The sequence below is a fragment of the Ceratotherium simum genome, chromosome 23, assembly GCF_057802395.1.
Source record: "Ceratotherium simum simum isolate JZ-2026a chromosome 23, ASM5780239v1, whole genome shotgun sequence".
Lineage (NCBI taxonomy): Eukaryota > Metazoa > Chordata > Mammalia > Perissodactyla > Rhinocerotidae > Ceratotherium > Ceratotherium simum.
The window spans coordinates 37870717-37892230 of record NC_141922.1 but is presented as its reverse complement, the minus strand read 5'-3'; positions in this window follow the sequence as shown (position 1 = coordinate 37892230).

The window sequence follows — 21514 nt, the reverse complement described above, 5'->3', positions numbered from 1 at the left end:
GCACCCTGTAGGACCCTTAGATCCCCTGGCCCTTGCTCACAAATTTGATACCCCTCCCCCATACCATGGTGATAACTAAAAATGCCCTCACGTTTTCCCAAATGACTCCTAAGAATAACATCCCCAGGTGAGAGCTCCAGGTAGACAAAGCCACCTTGAGATAGTTTAAAACTGAATTCCACACGTACAAATGGAAAAGACGGCAGTTCTGTTAGTGGGAAAGGATGGAAAGGGAGAGCACGCAGGGTGTAGTCACCAAAGTCCAGCTGCAAGGGTTCTCCATGGCCCCACCTCTGACGTCTACGTTGCTGGTTGAGACCTTTTGGGCCCCGGACTCCGTAAGCCTCATAGTTTGGCGGTAACGATGCCCATAGCGGGAAAGGGTGTGGGAATGACGGAACCACAGAGCCTTGATCTGGGAGGCAACTGAGAGATCATCTGTCTAACCCTCTCACCTTACCGCCTACTGAATGAAGCCAGAGGGGGGAATGTGCTCTAGGACTACACCCCAGGACCTCCTTCCCCAAGCCCCACGTTCTTTCTACCACTCAAACGAGGAAATAGTTGTGATGAAGGTTATTTAGATGGTAACACAGACAAATTTACCTTTGGCATGCAGAGCACAGCTGTCCAAGTTGGCCCAATGTGATTGCTGGTTGTATTAGCTGCCAGGGCTGCCGTAACAAAGGACCACAACCTGAGTGAATTAAAGAGCAGAGATTGATTGTCTCACATTTCTAGAGGCTCCAACTTCATGATCAAGGTGTTGGTGGGGTTGATTCCTTCCGAGGGCTGCAAGAGAGAATCTGTGCCACGTTCTCCTCTGGCTTCTAGTGGCTCCCTGGCAAACTTCTGCATCCCTCTGCTTTCCCCTTCACATGGCATTCTCCCTGTGTGCAGCTGTGTCCAGATTTCCCCTTTCTATAAGGACACCAGTCATATTGGATTAGGGCCCACCCAAGTCAGCATAACTTCATCTTACCTTACTTCTGCAAGGACTCTATTTCCAAATATGGTCACATTCTGAGGTACTGGAGGTTAGGACTTCAACGTACAAATTTGGGGGGGACACCACCCAACTCATAAAAAAAGTGTTCTGTGAACTCACATGCTTTCTGTTTTCCATGTGAAGCGTTACCTTGGATTTCCTAAGTTTGCATCTTGCTTTGACTCTTAGCTTAAAACTGTACAATGCAGTGGATTTGCTTGAAAAAATTTATTAACCCAGATGAGTCCAGGGATCTGTCTCTGTTCCCGAGACAGCATGTTGCAGCCTGAGATCTGCTTTGGCAACGACAGAAAGTCTTTGATGGGGCCTCTAATCGGCTTCTGTGGACACACCTGTCACAGCTGTGACCTAGGTGTGAGTCACATTTTGCCTTCGGAAGGATCCCAAAGGATGATATTAGCTGGCTGAAAACACCTGGGCAATGCAGCCACCTGAGAGATGAGGAAACTTCCAGCTTTAGAAGCACAGGGTATTTATGACAGACGGTGGGATGTGAGAGAATAAGGGAAAAGCCTGATGTCATTGGAAGCCCGGGGAGAAGTATGCAGTCATTATTTATTCATACATTCTTTCAGCATGTTCTTAGGGAGCACGCAACATGAGCCAGGCACCGTGAAACTTAAAATCTAGTGGAAAAGAAAAGTAAACATACAAGCAATTTCTGATTCTGATAAATGATAGGAAGGAAACAGTGTGCAATAATAAGGAACAATAAGGATATCGACATTTTGTTATTGAGGTATAATTGACATGTAACATTATATTGGTTTCAGGTGGACAACATAATGATTTGATATTTGTATACAGGATATCGACTTTTAAAGGTGGTCAAGGAGCCCCCTCTAATCAGGTAACAATTAAGTTGAGATGCGAAGGACTCAGGCAAGGGCGCTCCAGGTGGCAGGAATGGCTTGTGCAAAGGCCCTGAGCTGGTGATGAATTTGATGTGTTTAAGACACTGAAAAGAAGTGGCAGAGGCAAGAGATGAGGTTGGAGAGCAGGGTGTGGGCCAGATAATGCAGGCCTTCTGGGCCGGGACAGGGAGCTGGATTTCAGGCAGATACAGTGCAACACTGCTGAGGAGTTTTAAGCAAGAGAGTGACGTGGTTTGATTTCTGTTTGTTGTTTTTCTTTTTTTAATCATTCTCCTTGTCCATCAGGTTGGCAAAAAATACAGTGTGAAAACGCACAGTGTTGGCAAAAGTGTGGGAAACAGACAAACTCATGTATATTGCTGGTAGAGTTATAAATTCTTATAAACCCTAAGAGGAGCAATTTGGCAATGTTTATCAGAATCAAAAATGCACAGTTTTGACCTAGCAACTTTATTTCCATGAATTTTCCTTAAATTCCATGAATTTAACACATACATGTTTCAAATTTAATGTATACCAGATTATTCATTGCAGCATTGTGTAAGATTGCAAAATATTGGAAAAGACCTAAATATCAGTAAGTGACTAAATCCAACAATATCAACAAATAAGGGCTTGATAAGTAAATGCTGGTCATCCACACAATGTGCTGCTGGGCAGCTGTAGGGATGAGGGAGGTCTGGATGTACTGACAGGGGTCAGTTTCCAAGATATACACATAGTCGATTTAAAAAGGCAAGGTTCAGAGCCATGTGTATGGTGTATATATCATTTGTGTAAGAGAAGGGGGTGTGTGCGTGTGTGGGGGTCAGTTTGGGTCTTCCAGGAAATAGACACCCAAATGAAATTAGAAGTGTAGAAGATTTATTGGGGGAAACAATTGTAGAGGATAGAGGGGAGAGAGAGCAGGAGGAGGATATAAGAGCTTTCAGCCCCAACGCCCGTCTGACGCCTGTGAAAAGAGAGTCGGAAGGAAGGAGGATTGGGTAGGAAGGGCCTCAGACTTAAGTGTAGCTCTAAGAAAATCTCAGCTGCAGAGCGAGGACTCCCCATTAAAGGAGTCCGGTGTCCGGCAGAACTGGCCCTGCTCAAGTCCCACTGCTGAGCCCCGTCGTTGGCTGAGAGCAAGCTGGGAGAGTGTGGCCTCAGTGTGACCACTGCGGTGGATCTCTTAATTGCAGCAGCCAAAGGCTGTCAGCTGACGACAGCCCTTGTTCTTTCTGGAAGACAGGTCTGAGCTGTGCACCTTCAGGGCTGCCACAGATTTATATGCATGGAATATTCAGGAAGGATGAAACTGTGCAGCACTGTCACCCTTGGGGAGAGGGACCTGGTGGCCAAGTCATAGGAGTGCGGCGCAAGCTTTTCACCATATACTCTTTTGTACCATTTGAATTTTCTCTACTTCTTGTTTAACTTTTAATTCAGTGGCATGTAGTGCATTCACAATGTGGTGCAACCACCACCTCTATCTGTTCCCAAATGTTTCGTCTCCCCAATAGGAAACCTTTACCTATTAAGCAGTTGCTTCCCATTCCTTCTCCCCACATCCCCTGGCAGCCACCAATCTGCTTCTTATCTCTCTGGATTTACCTATTTTGAATATTTCACATAAATAAAATCATACAATACGTGATGTTTGGTGTCTGTCTTCTTTCATTTAGCTTAACGTTTTTGAGGCTCCTCCGTGTTATAGCATATATCAGTACTTCGTTCTTTTTTATAGCTGGATAATATTCCATTTTCTGTATATACCACGTTGTGTTTATCTGTTCTTCAGTTGATGGACATTTGGGTTGTTCCACACACCTTCTGGCTATTGTGGTTAGTGTTGCTATGAACATGCATGTATATGTATTGGTTTGAATTGAATTTTCAGTTCTTTTGGGTACATATCTAGGATTGCTGGGTCATATGCTAATTTCATGTTTAACTTTTTGAGGAATTGCCAAACGATTTTCCATAGTGCTGCACCATTTTACATTCCTATCAAAGTGCACAAGAGTTCCAATTTTTCCACATCCTTGCCAACACCTATTTTTCATTTTTTTATAGTACCCTCCTACTGGGTGGGAGGTGGTATCTCATTGTGTTTTGATTTGCATTTCCTTAATGTTTAGTGACATTGAGCATTTTTTCACGTGCTTATTGTCTGTTTGTATGTCTTCTATGGAGAAAGGCTAATTCAAGTTCTTTGCCCAATTTTTAATTGGGTTGTTTGTCCTTTTGTTGTTAGAGGTCTTTATATAATCTGGATCCTAGACCCTTATCACCATTTGAATTTTAATCCATGTGACTATATTACCTCTTCAAAAGAGAAATAAAATTAAAACTGTAGAGAAATAAAAAGACCTTTGGCCGCTGTGTGGTGACAGGTGAGAGTGGGGGCGAGTGGAAGCAGGGGGAACAGTTCAGAAGCTGCTGCTGTGTCCAGGCTGGAAACGACAGCTTGGACACTGGTGAGGGCAGCGGAGATGGAGAGACATGGGCAAATGAGAGATGGGAAAGCTGGATGGGATAGAAGGCTGTGAAAGGAGAAACGGGGAATGAGGGGTAGCTAACCAGTTTTCTCGATTGAATTCCTGGGTTGGGATGCTATCTACCTAGGGGAGGGGCAGGCTTGGGAGGGTGTGTAGGAGTGAGGGCATTGAGGGTTTGGTTTTGGACACGTTGAATTTGAAGTGTCCGTGCGTCATCTAAGTTGAGATATTGCCTAGGAGCAACATCTGGGGGTCTGGAGTTTAGACTTCCCGCTTGATCCGTTCCCCTCAAAATACTGCCAATATCTGTGCGGGACAAATAGCCATTTTCAGGTGACGGGAAGGGGCGAGAGCATTCCTGGGAGGGGAGAAATGAGTGCCAAGGCATGGCAGATGGTACTTGATTGAGATGCCACAGAGAGTTTAAGCTTGAGAATGGCATGACATGATTTGCATTGTAAACGGATCTCTCTGGTGGTAACATGACAGAGAGCAGAGGGAGGTAAGATAGAACCAGCTAGAAAGTTATTGCTAGAATAAAGCAGCTGAACAAAGTTAAGGCCGATGGGCATGGAGAAGAGGCTACAGCTCCATGTGGATGGGATGTAGGGGTGGGGAGGGGTGGATGAGCCGGGAATAATTCCCAACCTTCTGGCTTGAGTGATGGGTGGTGGGGCCATTTCCTGAAAGCGAATGTAAGAAGAGGAAGGGGGAGGCAAATTCTGAATTAACTGAAGCTTGACTCTGTTCCCAGAGACAGGTCCGGTGCGGTGAGAAAAGCTTAGCACAGCCTGCCTCTCAGCACACCACACCGGCCTGTGCTGGGAACCTCAGAGCTTCTTTCTCTGTCACTGCCAACTCTGACTCTTTCTCTCCTTGGCCCGCACATCAGATCCATCACCAAGGCCTAAAAATTCTGCCACCAAACTATCTCCTCTCCATCCTCACCTTTCTGTTCTGACTGGGGCCTCAAACGGCTGGAGGTGGCCGGGGCCTCTCTGGACCTCTGTCTCTCTGGGGCCTGTCACTGGCTTACGAGAGGCGTCTCACTGCAAGAGAGGCTGCTATGCTTAAGATGCTGCTGCCGCAAACCGCATGGCAAATCTGTAACTGTTACTAGGAGCTGCCCTCCCGATGGCATGAGGACAAGCCCTCCATCTCCTCTGATAGACAACGCTGGCAAAATCCGAGGTCAGAATTCAGTGGAAGTTCCTCGGAAGCTTTGGAACCAGGAAAGCCCTTTGATAAGTGGCTGAGCAGTGTTCACACAGCTGCCCACCCCAGCGAGAGCCTGATTACTGCACACAGAGTGTCTGACACGCCAAGGCCTTGACTCTGGACGGCCTACCCCCTCTGAGGGTCACAGAGCCAAACCGTACCTTAGCTCCCCATTTTGTACTTAGGGATCGTGTGAGGTTCACACCAAGCTGGCCAGGTCCCTAAAGTCAAGAGTCTGGCCAGGAGAAGGGAGGGGTGTATGTGTGTGTGTGTGTGTGTGTGTGTGTGTGTGTGTGAGAGAGAGAGAGAGAGAGAGAGAGCATGGACACACAGCACCCCTGTACTGTGTGGTCAGGTGGGAGCGGGTGGTGACTGTTCAGGAGCAGAGAGGGCACTGGTTTGGAGTTAGGAGTCAGTCAGACCCGCGTTCACGTCCTGGCTGGACTACTTATAAGTCATGTAACTACGGGAAGGTAATTTCACTTCTCCAACTGCCAGGTTTATGAATTGTCAGATGACAGGTTTGACCAGATGCTTCAGAGCCTTTCTAGTAAAAAAAAAAAAAAAGAAAAGCACCAAACTCCTCTGGTCTCAGTGATCCAAGGCTGTGCTCAGACCACTATGTGCTGTCCACTGAGCATTTTTTGTGTGTGTGTGTGAGATAGATCAGCCCTGAGCTAACATCCATGCCAATCCTCCTCTTTTTGCTGAGGAAGACTGGCCCTGAGCTAACATTGTGCCGATCTTCCTCCACTTTATGTGGGACGCAGCCACAGCACGGCCTGAGACGCGGCGGTGCGCGCCCGGGACCGGACCCGGTCCCCCACCAGCGGAGCGCGCACACTTAACCGCTACTCCAGGGGCCCGCCCTCCACTGAGCATTTTTAATGTGTCTTTGGCTGCCTGAAGCTGAGTATTCCTACTGTCTCTGGAATGGAGGTTGCATTCTGGGGCGCGGGGGGTTGAGGAGGAATCTTTTTTCTTTCAGCTCACACTGTCTGGGTCCACTTACCCCCCTGATTCTAGTTATAAAGTAAAGGGCGTGAGTGCGTGTGTGTATGTGTGTTGTGTGAATGTGTGAGTGGCTATATGAGTGTGTGTTGTGTGAGTGTGTGTTATATGAGTGTGAGTGAGTGTGAGTGTGTGTGGCAGTGGGCCAGGCAGGATGCAGGAAGGTGTCTGGACGGCGGGACACGTGCAGGGGAGAGGAAGCCCAGTGACCCCGGGACAGGGAGACTCCTCCCACTTCTCTTACTCCACGGACTGCTTTCCCCTGCAGCGGCCCATCTGGAAGCTGGACTGCGGCTGAACTGTTTCTCCGCAGCCCAGCCGGGCCGTCCGGAGGCGGGGGAGAGGGAGCAGGTTTGCCTCCTCGTTGGGTTGACTCACGGTTGTAACTTGTCAGCAGGCTGACAGGTTTTTTGTTTCTCAGTCACATGAAGCTTTTGTTGGATGTCTGAGTGAAAAGCACGATATGCTCACATAATCAAAACCCTGCCGTGGGGGAGAAAACCAGTCTTTATTGTATGAGCAATTGTACATTCCTGAAAGCCAGAAAGTATAATTTCAAGCACAAAATCTAATAGACTTTCTCTTATTAGACTGCTTGAATACATTTTGTGTGTGTGCGCGGGTGTGTGTGTGTGAGAGAGAGAGAGAAGCTGCTTTTGCTCAGCTCACCTCTCAGGAGAGCCAGCTGGGCGGGGAGAAGCTGGGCGGGTGGGCCGGGCGCCCCCATGCTCCTCCAGGGCCTGGCCTCCATCTTCGACTCTGACCCTCCCAGAGTGCCCAGCACGTGGCCCTCAGGAGGTGCTGGTGAAGGGGTACCTCAGAACAGGTCTGCATGAGTGCCGAGTGTGTGCATATCTGGAGCCACAGCAGGCTTCTGGGGCAGCCGTGTGACTCTGGCCTGTCACCATGAGCTTTCTGACCCCTGGGCTGTACCCTCAGGGTCACCTACAATACTGTGGACCTTAGTCCCACAGAGCTGAAGCTCATGCCCTGGAACCACACCTAGGTGCAGCCACCACTGAGCGTGGGGTCACTCCCCTCTTTTTCAGGAGAGAGCCCCTGCCTCTCTATCACCCTCTCAACGCCCCTGACTGCAGTCTTGGTGATGTCAGTATCCATAGAGACGGTCTACCCATTCTGGTTCCTTTATCTCCTCTCCCTCCCAGACCCTAGACCTGCACATTATTAAGAACGGCAAAGCCTCCATAACCTCTTCTTCAGCCACCTGCTAACTTCTCAGCTCTGTTTATTTCTTCCAGAACCCCAATCCCTGGGGTAACTGGACCAGGACCTAAAATCACTGATCCTGCCACCTTTTACGTGTCCCTCACTGCCCTCATGTTCTCTCTTTCCTCCTTATCCAACTTAAATTCCATGACCAGTCACTGTAACAGCTCCCTCCCACACACATTAACGTCCCTGCTCTGCCCTCCCTTTGCGGTGCTCAGGAAACCGCAGTCCTGGGAGACTTCAACCTCTGTCGGCTCCACACCTGTCCCACCCCACCTCAGCTGCCCATCCCCACAGTTGAACGTGGAGGGAGAAAAAGATGATAAGCATGCTGATTGGGGCTGTTTCAAATTCAAGTGAGCCCTTAGTGCTTCCTGGAAACCCCTCCAAGTCCTCTGGCCCAGCTCTTCTCTCACTCTCCTACGTGACTATTTTTTCACTCGCTGTCATCCAAACCCCAACATCTCCACCCCATCCTCACTGTCAGCTAGTGACCTTGCTTCTGATTTCATCAGGAAATAGTGACATGACACGAGAATTTTAAGAGATTCCTGTTATTATATCTGTACTAGTCTGTTCAGTAACAAAATACCACAGACTGGGTGGCTTAACAATCAAGATTTATTTTCTCACATCTCTGGAGGCTGCAGGTCCAAGATCAAGGTGTTGGCAGGGTTGGTTTCTCCTGAGGCCTCTCTCCTTGGCTTGCAGGTGGCTGCCTTCTCACCGTGTCCTCACATGGCCTTTCCCCTCTGTGTGCCCATGTCTGGTGTCTCTTCTTTTTATAAGGACATCATCAGTCATATTGGATTAGGGCTCACCCTTGTGAGGCAGAGAGCCCCCTCCCTCGCTCACCACACAGGCTTAGCATCTTTATCTCCTCCCAGGATGCCCAGGCCCCTCAGGAAAGGTTCCAGGGACAGAGCAAACCCTCCCTTACCCCCTGCAGTGTGCTTTATTTTACTTTTAAACAGATTTGATTTTTCAGTCACTTCCCTAAATGCCACCAAAACACAAAGAAACAATGGGATTCCAGGAAGGTCAAATGGTTTGTGATCAAATGCTTCCTTCCTGTTTGCTGGCGGAAGTTCTCCTGCCGCCATCCCTTCTCTCAGTGCTTCCCGAGGCAGGCCTGGAGGTGGCGGTGTCTCCACCATGTCTCAGCCTTCCTGGCTTTCAGCCCCCACGGCTTCTGTGGCACAGCCCTGTCCAGGATGGCAGACTCCAGCATTTAGGCCCCAAGGGGAGAAGAGCATCAGGGCTACCACACAAGTTGACCGCTAACCACTTTAGGTGCGCAAGTCAAACTGAGCCCAGTAACACAGAGCTCTGGGATAGGGGAGGGCAACGAGTTTGGAGAAGAAAACAAATTCCTTGGGCTCTTTTATAATTTTCTAAATTTCTCCTTGTCTTCCACCTCATTCTGGAGTTTGAGATTTTCTCTCTTTCCTTCTTCATAATGGTTTCCCATAATCGCAAGGACGGAAGGAGTCTCCAGTGTTTGTTTCTCCGACCTATCAACTCACCCAGCCTCCAACTTAAATCACCCTGAGGCTCTCACCCAGAAGACTAGTGATCAACTAAAATGAGCAGCAGCAACAGCAGGGACTGGCAAGTGTTAAAATCAAGGGGACACAAGTCATAAAAGGTCGCTTTCTCTCGGGCCTGAGGCTGCTTGTCTTCCTTCAGGCAGGACTCAAAGAGTCAACCACTCTTGCTTTTCCGAAGAGAAAGGGATTCCAGATTTTTCTTGTTAACTCATTCCTAATCATGATCAAGGCATTTCTCTTCTCCCACAAAACCTTTCCAGTTGCAGCTTCAGTGTCACTATAAATGAGCTTTGTATTGTTTTCTGTCTCCCAGGTTAGCCTTTCTCAGAGTTTGATTGTTTTCCCTTTATTTTCTCTATTTTTATCATCATAATCTTATCTTCATACCTTTTTTTTTTTTTTTTTTGGTCCCCTCTTCTTTTTCCTCTCTTTTCTAATCCTCTGACTTCATAGTCACAACACAAATGCACGGTGGATATTCAATAAATGTTTCATGTTAATAAATGTTACATCAATTGATCTGCAATAACAGCTTATATTTATTGAACTTTTACCGTATGCTAACTCTGGGCCCAGCTCCTGCAAGGCGTTAGCCCGCTGAATCCTCAGTTACCATGTGAGGTCGTTAGGAGGGCTGGGACTAGGGTGAGGCAAGTGGGAGGCCTAGGGCCCAACACTGAAGGAGGTGCTCACTCTCTGAGGCCTGCAGGTGCAGCACCAGCCCCTGAGAATGCCTCACCCTGCTCCCCGCCCTGGTCCTTACCATATCTCCGTTCCACTTTAACATACAGGCAAACAAGCCTTACAGAGGACAGGCCACTCACCCCAGGTCACGGAGCTAAAGAATGAACAGAATTTGAACACAGATCTAGCCAACTCCAGAGCCCAGGCTCTTAAGAATTATAATTAAAACACACCCAGAGCACTGAAATAGCTTTAAAGGGCACCAGTCTTAAATATGAAGAGAAAGCCAAGTGTCATCAGGCATTTGAGGAAAGCTTATAACACAGATGCCAGAGATCTAACTAAGCAAACAGAAAAGGAAACTCAGAAAATCCTCAGGCTGAAATAATGCAGAAAGCAGAAGAAAACTTCAAACAAACTAAACCTTACATCCTTGAAGAATTAGAAGATATTGCATCTGTGAAACCAGAACAAGATGAAGAAAGGAACAGTCAAAGAATAAGAAAACACTTGTAGAAATTAAGAAGTTCACAATAGAAATGAATATTTCAGTTGAAGCATTGAATAGTAAGGTTGAAAAAAATCTCCCAGGGAATAGAATAAGAAGACAAAGAGATGAAGAATAGGAGAGAAAAGAGAAAACCAGAGACTCAATCTAGGAACCCCAACATCAAACTTACAGGAGTTCCAGAAAGAAAGGTAAGCCAAAAATGTAGAGTAGAAAATTATTAAAGAAATGATACAAGAAAATTTGGACCAAGTACCCAGAGCACTGAATATAAAATAAATAAATCATTGTGCAATTTGAGGGATAAAGAGATGATCATAAAAACTTCCAGAGGAAAAAACAAAGGATCAGAAATCAGAATGGAATTCAGACTTTTCACCAACACCACCGGAAACTACAAGACAATGGAGAAATGTTTCCAAAATGCTGAAGAAAAATGGCTTCCAAATCGCCAACTGAATGTGAAAATAAACTAAAGACATTTTTCAGACAAGCAAAATCTCAATAAATTAACTTTCCGTGGACCCTTTCTCAAGAAGCTACTAAAGGATGTGCTTCAAAAAAACAAGGGAGTAAACCAACAAAAAGCAACTCAGGAAACACCTAGTGCAACACTGAAGAGAAGTCAAGGGAAGTCCCAGGGCAACACGGTACAGTAGGTCTAGAGAGCTCTCAGTTCAGAATGGAGACACAGGATGGAGGACACTAGATAGCTGCATTCAAGCAATAACAAGGACAAAAGATCTGACAGCTTCCTTCATGTGTTTGACTGTGCTGAGAAGAGTTTAACAAGAAGTTGGAGGAATTAGTGAGAGGCACCTAAAATTCTGAGCAAATGTGACAAACTAGACTTAACTCTAGAGAAATCATTGTACATGAAAGGAAATGTAATTATAGCAATCACTGATTCTTAGCTATGAACAATATTTAACAATACTTACTGAGGCATATCAACATAAATTCTGAGTATTAATTTATCTAAAAAAGGTGAAATACTATATTGTAGAATGATTGTGCACATGTGTATATAATGTAAAAACTAAATTCTCCTCTTCTGTAGTAGAAAGGTAATACATGTCTAAAATGGAAAAAAGCAAGAAATATATTACTTAAAATTATGGAGGAAAATACCAGAAAAATGCCTGAAAGAGTTGAAAGTGCTTGCCTCTAAAAAGTGGCACTCAAGGGTGGCGACATGATGAGGGAAGGTAATCTCTGCTTTTTATTATAAGCCTGGTAGTACCTTGTGATGTTTAAATAAGGTATATTTATTACCATGATGAAAATTAATACTAAAAAGCAATTTCAATATCAGCTTATTTACTTGCCTTTTTTTCTTCATAAAACTAGAACCAAAAGAGGCAAAATATCCCCTCTTTGGGCCTTTTTGCTCTTTGAACAGAATATGCTCTCACTCTTTCCTCTCCAATATTGTAGAACAGAGCAGTAGTTTTAATGACCTCAAATGGCACATAATCCCCAACCCAATATTTGACTTTGAAATTAACTTTGCAGTTATATTTGACTACACTTAGGTCATAATTTACATTGTGAATAGCCAGCTTGTGAAAAATTTAAAAGTGGCCCACCTTTCCCACTTGCTTTCTCCTCCAGGGTAAAGGTTTGCTTTACTGTTTCTCTGACGGAAAGTATCAATTGCAGCCACATGGTTGCTGCTCTCGAATTTTGCCCTCATTTGCATGCCCGCACCTTGCCTGGAAGTGGTTGTCAAATTCAGAGGTGTGAACCTCGATCACCTTTCAGTCACTAACTCAATAAATGTTTACTAAGCATTCCAGGATGCTCTTCGCTGTCTTAACCCTCTAGGGGAAAGAAAACACCAGAAACAGTCCCTGTCATGAAGGAGCTTAAAATCCACTTGAGAGAGGGAGCCGGGAACAAGAGACCATGGCAACCAAAACAGAATTAAGAGAGCAACTGTGAGATGCAGGAAGATGTGCTGTTTGCATCCCGAGTAGGGGAGCCCCGGGACGGTGGGAATGGCCAGATCCAGCTCCAGACAGGCGGGAGGTGGACCTTGGCCCGTGTGCTCCAAGGTCACATCCTGCTTGAAACGGTCCTCTGGGAGTCCCCTGAGTTCCCCCGCTGAAGTTAATCACGCCCTCCTCTGGGCTAACGCTGTATTTTGGATGTGCTTCTGGTCCCTCAACCTGTAACGATTTGTTTATCCAGGAACCTGTGAGTTCCACCAGCTTTTGGGCTCTGCATTTGGCAGCTCCAGCCCCTAACTCAGCCCAAGGGCGCAAGAATGTGAGGGGATGAAGGAGTGAATACTGTTTACTGCAAGGAGGAAAATGACGCGTGGGGCACAGTGTGTGACACGCCTCTGCCCCTACGCTGGCCTCCCTTCCCCACTCTGCTGGGTTTGCATCTGCATGTGGGGACGTGGGAAGGCTGGTCGAGAGTGGGGCGGAGAGCCAGACAGGACAGGGAGTTCTCTCTAGGGGTCCTCTCGGGGGAGAGTCTGACACCGGCTGTGTCTGGTACATCGAGGACTCCCGGAGAATTCACACACCACCCTTCCCAGGCCCTGGAACTTCATATCCACCCTGTGAGTGCCCAGGAATGTCCTCTCCTGATTTCTCGAAAACACAGAGCAAACCAGTAGTCGAGGCTGGCCTTGCTGTGGGGAGCGGCCCCGTGTGTGGCCGGCGCTGGCTGACCTCCCCAGATCTGTGGGTCCGGGGTCACCTGAGCCCATGTTGTGAGCCTTCGGAGGGCAAGAAGAGACAAAGGAGGTGAGTGGGGCGGGTGGGGGCTGGTGGCTCCCCGACCACCCAGAGCAGAGCCCACCCTCTGAGGCTGCCCCTGGAGGTGGCCTGGGCAGAGCCGGTGCCAGGTTCACCAGCTCCTGTGGGGCCTCTGCCACAGACATCTAACTTCGGCCTCTTCGTTTGTCAAAGGGCCCTAGTAACACCTCCCTCCTGGAGCGTCCACCAGGCCAGGCTGACACCGTGCCTGGCACCCAGACCACCCTTGGGGGTTGGACGGTCTCCAGCGTCGTGGCCCCTGTTTGCCCACCCCCACTCTGTCGCACCAGCTCTCACGTGTGGAGACAGAGAGCACAGCAGCGTCCTGAAAAATGATGGGAGTTCTAACCATGACTTGCATTTTTTATAATTCTGTTTTTCTCTTGACCCAATTAAAAAAAAAAAAGGAGGCTTTTTGCTCCTTTTCCTCCTGGGCCCAGGGGTTGCGCTAGTTAGCCCTGCCGCAATGGATGTTGTCAGAGCGCGCAGGAGGGACCCTCCAAGCAGTCGCGGGAGGCAGTGCTATACCAAGGTCAGAGTGAAAGTCAGCCTCGCTGGCCTCTGCTCGAGGGTCCTGGGGGGAAGGGGGCTGGCGTAGGTGAGGGGCAGGGAGCAGATCCACATGGACAGCCCTCTCCCCCATGCAGATTCCGGGGCCCTTCGTCACCAACCTAGCCCTCCTGGGACCACCTGAGCCGCTTTTAGAAAACATTCATGCCCAGACTCCACCTCCCCCCAGGATTCTACTCCATAGGTCTGCGATGGGGCCCAGTGATTGGTATTGTTAAAAAGTTCCCCTCCTCATAAAGTGCAGCCAGTGTTGAGATGCTCTGGCCTGAGAGGATCTGGCCGCTGAGTTAACCCTTTCCTGGAAAGTCATCCTTGGACAAGTCATTCTGCACGAGGAAGGAGTGTGTGCTCAGGAGTCAGGCGGCCCAGGGGTCATCTAGCAGTGGACAGGTCATCTAGCATCCTGAACCTTGGTTTCTTCAACTACACAATGGAGAAGACAACAGCAGGCCCCCCTCGCAGCATTGTAGCGAGCATTAAATGAGATCAGGTGTGTAAAGTGGTTAGCACAATACTTGACATGTCATTACTGTTAATTGCTATTAATACTAATTACTTTTATCACTTGGAGAAAATGTTCTTATTTTCTACCTAATCTTACCAATAGAGAAAGCCTTGAGATTATTGGAGACACTCATCTAATGGTTCCTGCAAATTACCATGTGAATAGGGCCACCCTAGGCCATTACTTTTCTCCCCACTCTACCTTTAAGTCCCAGGGAAATCCTCCCAGATCTTTTCGTCCCCAATGGCAACAGGAATGCATTCCATAACATACCATTTCCAAAGCATTTTTCAGGCATTATCTCATGTAACGGTAGCCCCTGCCCTCATGACAATTCGACAGCTCCTTCTCAGCCTGAGCGACAAGCTGGGTCACATCACCGGCGCAGCAAGCACGGACAAGCCATAAAGGCAGGCAATCAGGTACCAGCTCCGGCCTCGAGAGGCATAAATCTCAGACACGTGTGCACTCGCTGCCCCATCACTCTCGCTGACACCTTGCAGCCGAGCAGCAGCTGGGCTTAAAAAAGCAACTTTCATTTCCCCTCTGGGGAAGGGTGCTGTGCCCTTGCCACTTCCTGTCCTCCCCCCAAGCAGGCGGTAACGGGGGACAGGGGTGCACTGAGGACCCAGGTGTAAGCATGCGGGAGCAAGGAAACCATGGAGCCACTGAACAGTCAGGGAACCCCAGACCTCTCCCTTCTTATGGCTTCTCCCCTGCCCAGGTGGTGTCTCTATGTGGTGAGCAGACAGGTCCCAACAGCAGGCTGCTGACTGGACGGCTCCCTGCTGGGGGCTACTCTCCCTGGCCTTCGGAGGAGAGACGGGCCAAGGAGGGACGTGCACATGGGGAGCCAGGAAAGGTCAGAGGTCACTTCCTGAGGAAGGAAGAGGCCCTTGAAGAACTGAAATGAGGCCATGTGGCTGACACAAGTGAGCAAGGCCACCAGTGGGGACCAAGAAGGTGAGTGGGGTGACGTGTGGGCTTTCAGGCTGTGCCCAAGACCTGTCTTTACTCCTAAGAAGATGGGAAGCCACTGAGGGTGCTGGCAGTGGGGATGCCGTGACCAGATTTATGTTTTGTGCTGGCTTCAGTTCTACTCATAATCCTTTTATTCTTTCCAAGAAAAGCTGCCCTTGACACAGCACCTCCTAGGCCAACATTGACTTACCCTGTGCCAGGCTGTGCGCTAAGTACTGTGCCTGAATCAGCTCCCTCTGTCACAGGGCCCCATGGCATGTCCAGGAGGATGCCAGGGCCCTGTTTGGTCCCTGGACCTTTCCAGGTCTCCTCCTGCTCCTTTGCAAAGGAGTGAGAGGCTGTTTTTGTTCCCTGGGTGTTCGAATGGGTGAGCCAGACTCACCTTCTGATGTCACCAACATACTCAGCATCAAAGGTTCTCAGAATCAGAAGGACACCTGACTTTCACTTCGTACACGCTGTCACCTGCTGCTTGAACTCACCCCTCTAAAAGTCACTACTGGGTGTCAAGATGCCAACAGAAAACAGCCCTCTAGATTGAGTGTTTAGATGTAGGGGCCACAAGAGGTTTCCTAATCCTTCCCAGCCCAAGTGAACTACCCCCCAAATGGCAGACCCTCCTCTGTTTGTGGGGGCTGACACTGCCTGGAGAGCTGACCTCAAGGGTGAGGGTGTCTAAAACAGGGGGCCAAGGGGGCTGAGCCAGGGATGTGCAAACTCATCAATTAGTCAGGTCGCCGCCCCCACCCTAGAGAGCAGTGAGAGGGGGTGAATTCATTCATTCATAACGTCCAGAAGATCCTGCTTCTGAGCCCAAGTAGGAATGAGGAAGAGCTGGTGGATGAGGTCCCCTAACAGCCACCATTTGTTGAGAAACTACCAAGCAGTTGGCACTTGATAGACATTGTCCTTATCCTAATGAAAATCTACGTCACAGATGAGGAAACTGAGGCTCGGAGTGGTTGCCTAGTCCCAGTCACATGCCTCTTAAGTGGCTGAGCTGGGGTTTGAACCTAGAGCGGTCCATGTTCCAGAGCCTACACGGTTCAGTGACAATATCCTCCTTCCCAGAGGTGCAGAGTGGCCTGAGCCTCTCTGGTGAGCAGGAACCTGGAGAGAGGCGCTGTTTCTGTAGTTCATGAGAGTCTGGTCTTACAGTCTAGCAGTTCGGCCCCAGCTGGCTAAATACGTTCCAGCAACTGACTGCTGAGGCAGCACTGTGGGGTGATGTAAGGGGTGCTCAGAAGTATGCCCTTTTCTGTTTACACTCAAGCACAACTGTCCTAGGGGGGCAGGTAAGACAAGCCTTGCTAGTACCAAGTTACAGGTTATCTGGGGCCCTAAATTGCATGTAGTCACAAAAATGACTTTGATGATTTTTGACTTTCAAAATATGATCTTGAAATGGATCATGAACCGTAGGGAGCCGCATGTCAATTGAGAGTATCCAATAGACGCTGGATGTTGCCAAAGATATGGTAGAGCTGCTTCCTGTACATCCAGGTAGGGCAGACTGGATGGCATTGATATTTTGAACACAGGTAATCTGGGAAGCGGTGTGTGTGTGTGCATGTGTGCACTCGTGTGTGCATGTGTATGCAAGTGTATGTGTGTATGTGTGCAGAGTGCACACATGTGTGTGTGTTTCGGACTGGGGGAAGGGATGGGGAGGCTGAGTATCTATGAGGGTCTCCAAATATCCCTCCCAAACTTCAGTTGTTACTATTCTGCTTTAATTTATTATATATTGCAGGCCTTATGCTAAAAGCAGTTTGAAAACTGCTGCTAGAGGGGAATGGTGCGTTAATGAAGAATTTTGGGCAGAAAAGTGACATGGTAAGATATGCATTTTAGAAACATCGCTCCACTTACAGGGCGGAGAATGGATTGGAGGGGGGCAAGAGTGGAGGAGCTAAGTCAGCTGGGAGGGGACTGCAGTGTTGACGGCAGCCAGAACTAAGGCAGAGGTGCAGAGAAGGGGCAGAACAGAGGGGTATTCGGGAAGTAAAATCAGAGGGACTTGGTGGTTCCTGGAATATGCAAGATGAGAAAAAGGAGGCATCTTGCATAATTCGTTGGTTCTGGTCTGGGAGGACGGTGGTGGGAGTCACTGAGTTGGAGCGCAGGAGAGAGGAGCAGACTCTGAGGAAGGCGGATGAGCTGGGTCCTGGTCATGTGGGTGTGACAGCTCTGTGGGGCATTCCAAGGACACACGGTCAACTGGCGGCTGCATTTTCAAGGCTCAACTTCAATGGAGAGCTCTGGGATCTGGGTATAAATGTGGTTTTCAATATAGAAATGTCATTTAAAGTTACATGAATGGATGAGGTAACCTGGGGGAAAGTACAGCTAGAAAAGGGAGAAGGACTCGGGAATGAGCTCTGGGGAACCTCAACATGGGGGAGTGGGGGGCAGAGAAATTGGAACCAGCAAGAGGAACAACAAAGTGGCTATGTGTTCGTGGGCAGCTGGATTTGAGTCTGAAGCTCAAGAGAAAGCACTAGGTTCAGATTTGTGAGCCATCAGCATCTAGGACGTCGTTGAAATGGTGGGAGAGGATGGGAGTAAGAAGAATGGTGAGTCTTGGAAACATCAACTTGTCAGGGGAAAGGGAGGAGGAGAAGACCTAGAAGGAGACGGTAAAGGATCGGCCAGAGAAGCATGAGAAGGTGGAGAGAGCGGAGTCTCAGAAGCTGCAGCAGTCGGGATACTTTTGGCTGCAATAGAGGAGCTGAACCTAGGCCCTGGGCAAGTCATTTAAACTCTCAAGACCTCAGTTTCCTCATCTGTAAAATGGGGTTAGTGATGCCATTGTCTCTATTCCCTCATGGGGTGGTTGGGAGGTTCAAGTGACAGAGTTTATGAGAGGGACTTTGTAAACTATGACTCCTTCCCTAAACGCTAGTGATTATTCTTAGTCCCTGTTCGAGGGGATGGTTACCAGGACTTTCACTGTCTTCTTCATTAAGCATCTGTTACCTCCACTCCTGTGTGTTCAGAACGGAGGATTTCTGTTCTGGCGTGACAGATGGAAAAGTGAACTAACCCAGGACACACAGCAAGCCCACAGACCTTCCCTGTCTCCCTGGTGTCAGGTCACTGGCTGCATGAGGAATCCTCCTGCTGCCAGGACCAGGACTCTTTGTATCCTGGGTCCCGGGGTGCTGTGCATGACTCTGTGATGAGCACTTGAAAGGGAGAGGGTGTCTTAATTGCCACCTGCTGCATAATTTAATTAGAGATTCGCTTGAGCCTAAGGGACCCATGGGACAGGGAAGAGAAACAAGCGAGAAAAAAGGGGTGGGGAGTGGAGGCAGCTGGAGGGCCAAACTGGCCGAGTTGGAACTAGACAAAGACAGGAAACGGAAAGGTGGGTGTTCGAGGAGCTGCTTCCAGCTCTTTCTGCATTGTGTTCCCTCAAAGTCTCAGATTTGACAGAGTCCAGGTGACAGGTAGTGGGAGCCCAGGCCAGGGCAGAGGTGGGAGAAGGGAGGGCCGAGGACAACCTGGAAAGAAAGACACTAGGGAGAAGGCTGGCAGTGTTGGGGAGAAGGGGGTCATGATGGAGCGCCTGGGACACCAGAAATAGGGTCGCTGGAGCAGGACTAGTTTAAGAAGGAGGAGCAGGCCAATGATCATTACTAACATATTGTTTGGCTATAATTTGGGTAATAACAGCTCCTACTTGTAGAGTATCCACTCTGTGCCAGGCCCATTACCTACAGTAGCATATCTAATCACAAGCTACGAGGTAGCTACCAGTATCCCCACTGACAGATGAGGAAACAGGGCCTCCTGGAGGCCACGTGACTCACCCTGGGCCACACAGCCAGCAAGAGGCACAGCCACTCGAACCTGGCTCAGAGGCTTGAGAGGCTGTGTCCCAGCCCCTGCGCCACACCAGGAGAATATCAGCGGCAGCGTTCTCCGCAGAAACTCCAGCTCCTCATGCCTCTCCCATATGTTGGGTCGACTTCTTCCTAGGCCTTAGGCCCCTCCTTGACATCCAGGGGCCACAGTGCGTGGCCAATAATTGCCATTACCCCAATTTCTTAGGGGCATTGTTTGAAGACAATCACAGACTAAAACTCAAAGGGATGCATTTCAATGGCAGATTCACAGGCCCTGAAACTGTTAATAGAGGAAATAATTTTGAACAGGGGGCTTTCTGTCATTCTCTCTACAAAGCCATTAACTGATTGCTTTATTTATTCACTCATTCATTCCTATATTCATTCATTCATCCATCATTTATTCATTGAGAATCACAGTAGTATGGTGGGTAAGAACATGGACTCTGGAGTTGGACCGCCTGGGATCAAATCCTGACTCCCCACTCACGAGCTTTAGGACCCTAATCTTTCTGGATGTCAGTTTCTCCATCTGAAAAATGGGAAAAACACCTCCTGGGGGTGAGGTGAGGGTTAGCAGTTTAGTAACCGAAAGCACTCAGAACAGTGCCCGGTAAATGCTAACCTGTGCCAGGAGATATCACGTCCAGCGGGGCACAGTTCCTGCCCTCGAGATGCTCACAGTCCAGGGAGGGCATCGAGGCTGCTCTGTCCACCCACCTCCCGGCCAGGACAAGGGCAGGATGAGGCCAGATTGCACTCGCCTCTCCTCAGCCTCTCCGAGGACTTTTCTTTCAGAGGCAGATGCTGCTGCCCCGGGCTGGAGCCCAGAGGGGCAAACGCTGCTTTTGCGCAGGGCGGAGGCACCAGCCCTGCCTTTGGGAGTGAGCTCTGACCCCTAGGCATGAAGGCCTGTTTGAGGTCCGGCAGCAGTCTGCATTCCTCTGATTGCTTTCTTCTTCCCTGAACCCAGAAACATCTTCCTGGGTGAGGTAGGAGAGGCTTTTAGGATGCCTGGGGCTGGCGCTAACAAGGGCTCATCTCCCTAGGGAGGCCGGCTGATGAAGATCAAGTCCCCACCCTCAGAATGCTGACCCCAGGCAGCTCACAGCAGAAGGCAGATCCCAATAAGGGAAGTCACAGCCGTAAGTAGGGCACTGGCCCGGGCTTTGTGGCCTGCTAAAGACATCCGCTGCCCCCAGTGCTTTGTGCCTCGGATCCCGGCTGCTGCTCCATCACGGCGACAGCCTCTGATCTCTTCCTTTTGCTGGAACTCAGCAGAACAAGGCTAGAGACTCATTTGTCTGTCTGAGAAGGAGGCTTTCAGAGCCAGGCAGTTTGGAAAAATGAGGTGACAACAGAAGCTGGCCAGCAATTAGGTAATGCCAGCCTGCCTGCTGGGCAGCCCTGCGTAGAGCCTGCCCCAGAGCTCACTGGGGAGCCAGGGGAGAGCGGACGCAGGGATTCTGGGCTCGGAGGTGCACAGCCATGTGGTAGAGGAACAGCCACGGTGTGCTGGGACAGAGGGACTCTGGGATGTGGCCAGTGACCTAACGGCTCTGAGCCTCACCCGTACAACGGGGTGGAGAATGCCTCTGTCACTGGGAAGTATGAGAGCCTAACTCAGTCCTACGGTGATCACAGGTGACACGATAGGGGGTCAGTAATGCCAGGTTCCTTCCTCATCTAGTGTGACTTCGGGCCAGCAGCTTGCACGCAGAGGAGCTGCACCAGGCAGTGGTCCCCAGGCGCAGGGCGTGGTCGTGAGGATCTTCTAACCCCCTCCTCAGCCAGTCCTGGGCTCTGAGCCGTGGAGAGCCCCTCCCTCAGACTGCAAGGTCCTCCAGAGATGGCAAAGTCTTCTCCCACACAACTGCCTCTTCTTCACCTGGGTTTCCTCTCAGCTTCTCTGTCTTGGACAAAGAAAATCCTTTGCTTATTCATTTTCCTGAATTTTCTCCCAGGCTAGTCCTGCTATAAAAATCTTTACCCCAGGCCCAGCTTTTCCTTCCTGCAAAATTCATCGCAACGCTCTACCGCTTGGGTGAGCCTCGCGGGCCGGCAAAGCCCAGGACCTCCGCTCCAAATATCTGAATCTCTTTCTCTACAACCAGGTACTTGTTTCGGTGTTTTTGTTTTTTACGTATATCTGGGTCTGTGTTTCTATGTGAGGAGTGGGAAAAGCCCATAACTTCTTGGGTCCTGGGTTCAGGTTCTGGCTTCACTATTTACTAGCTGTGTGACTGTGAGCAAGTCATTTAACCTCTCTGA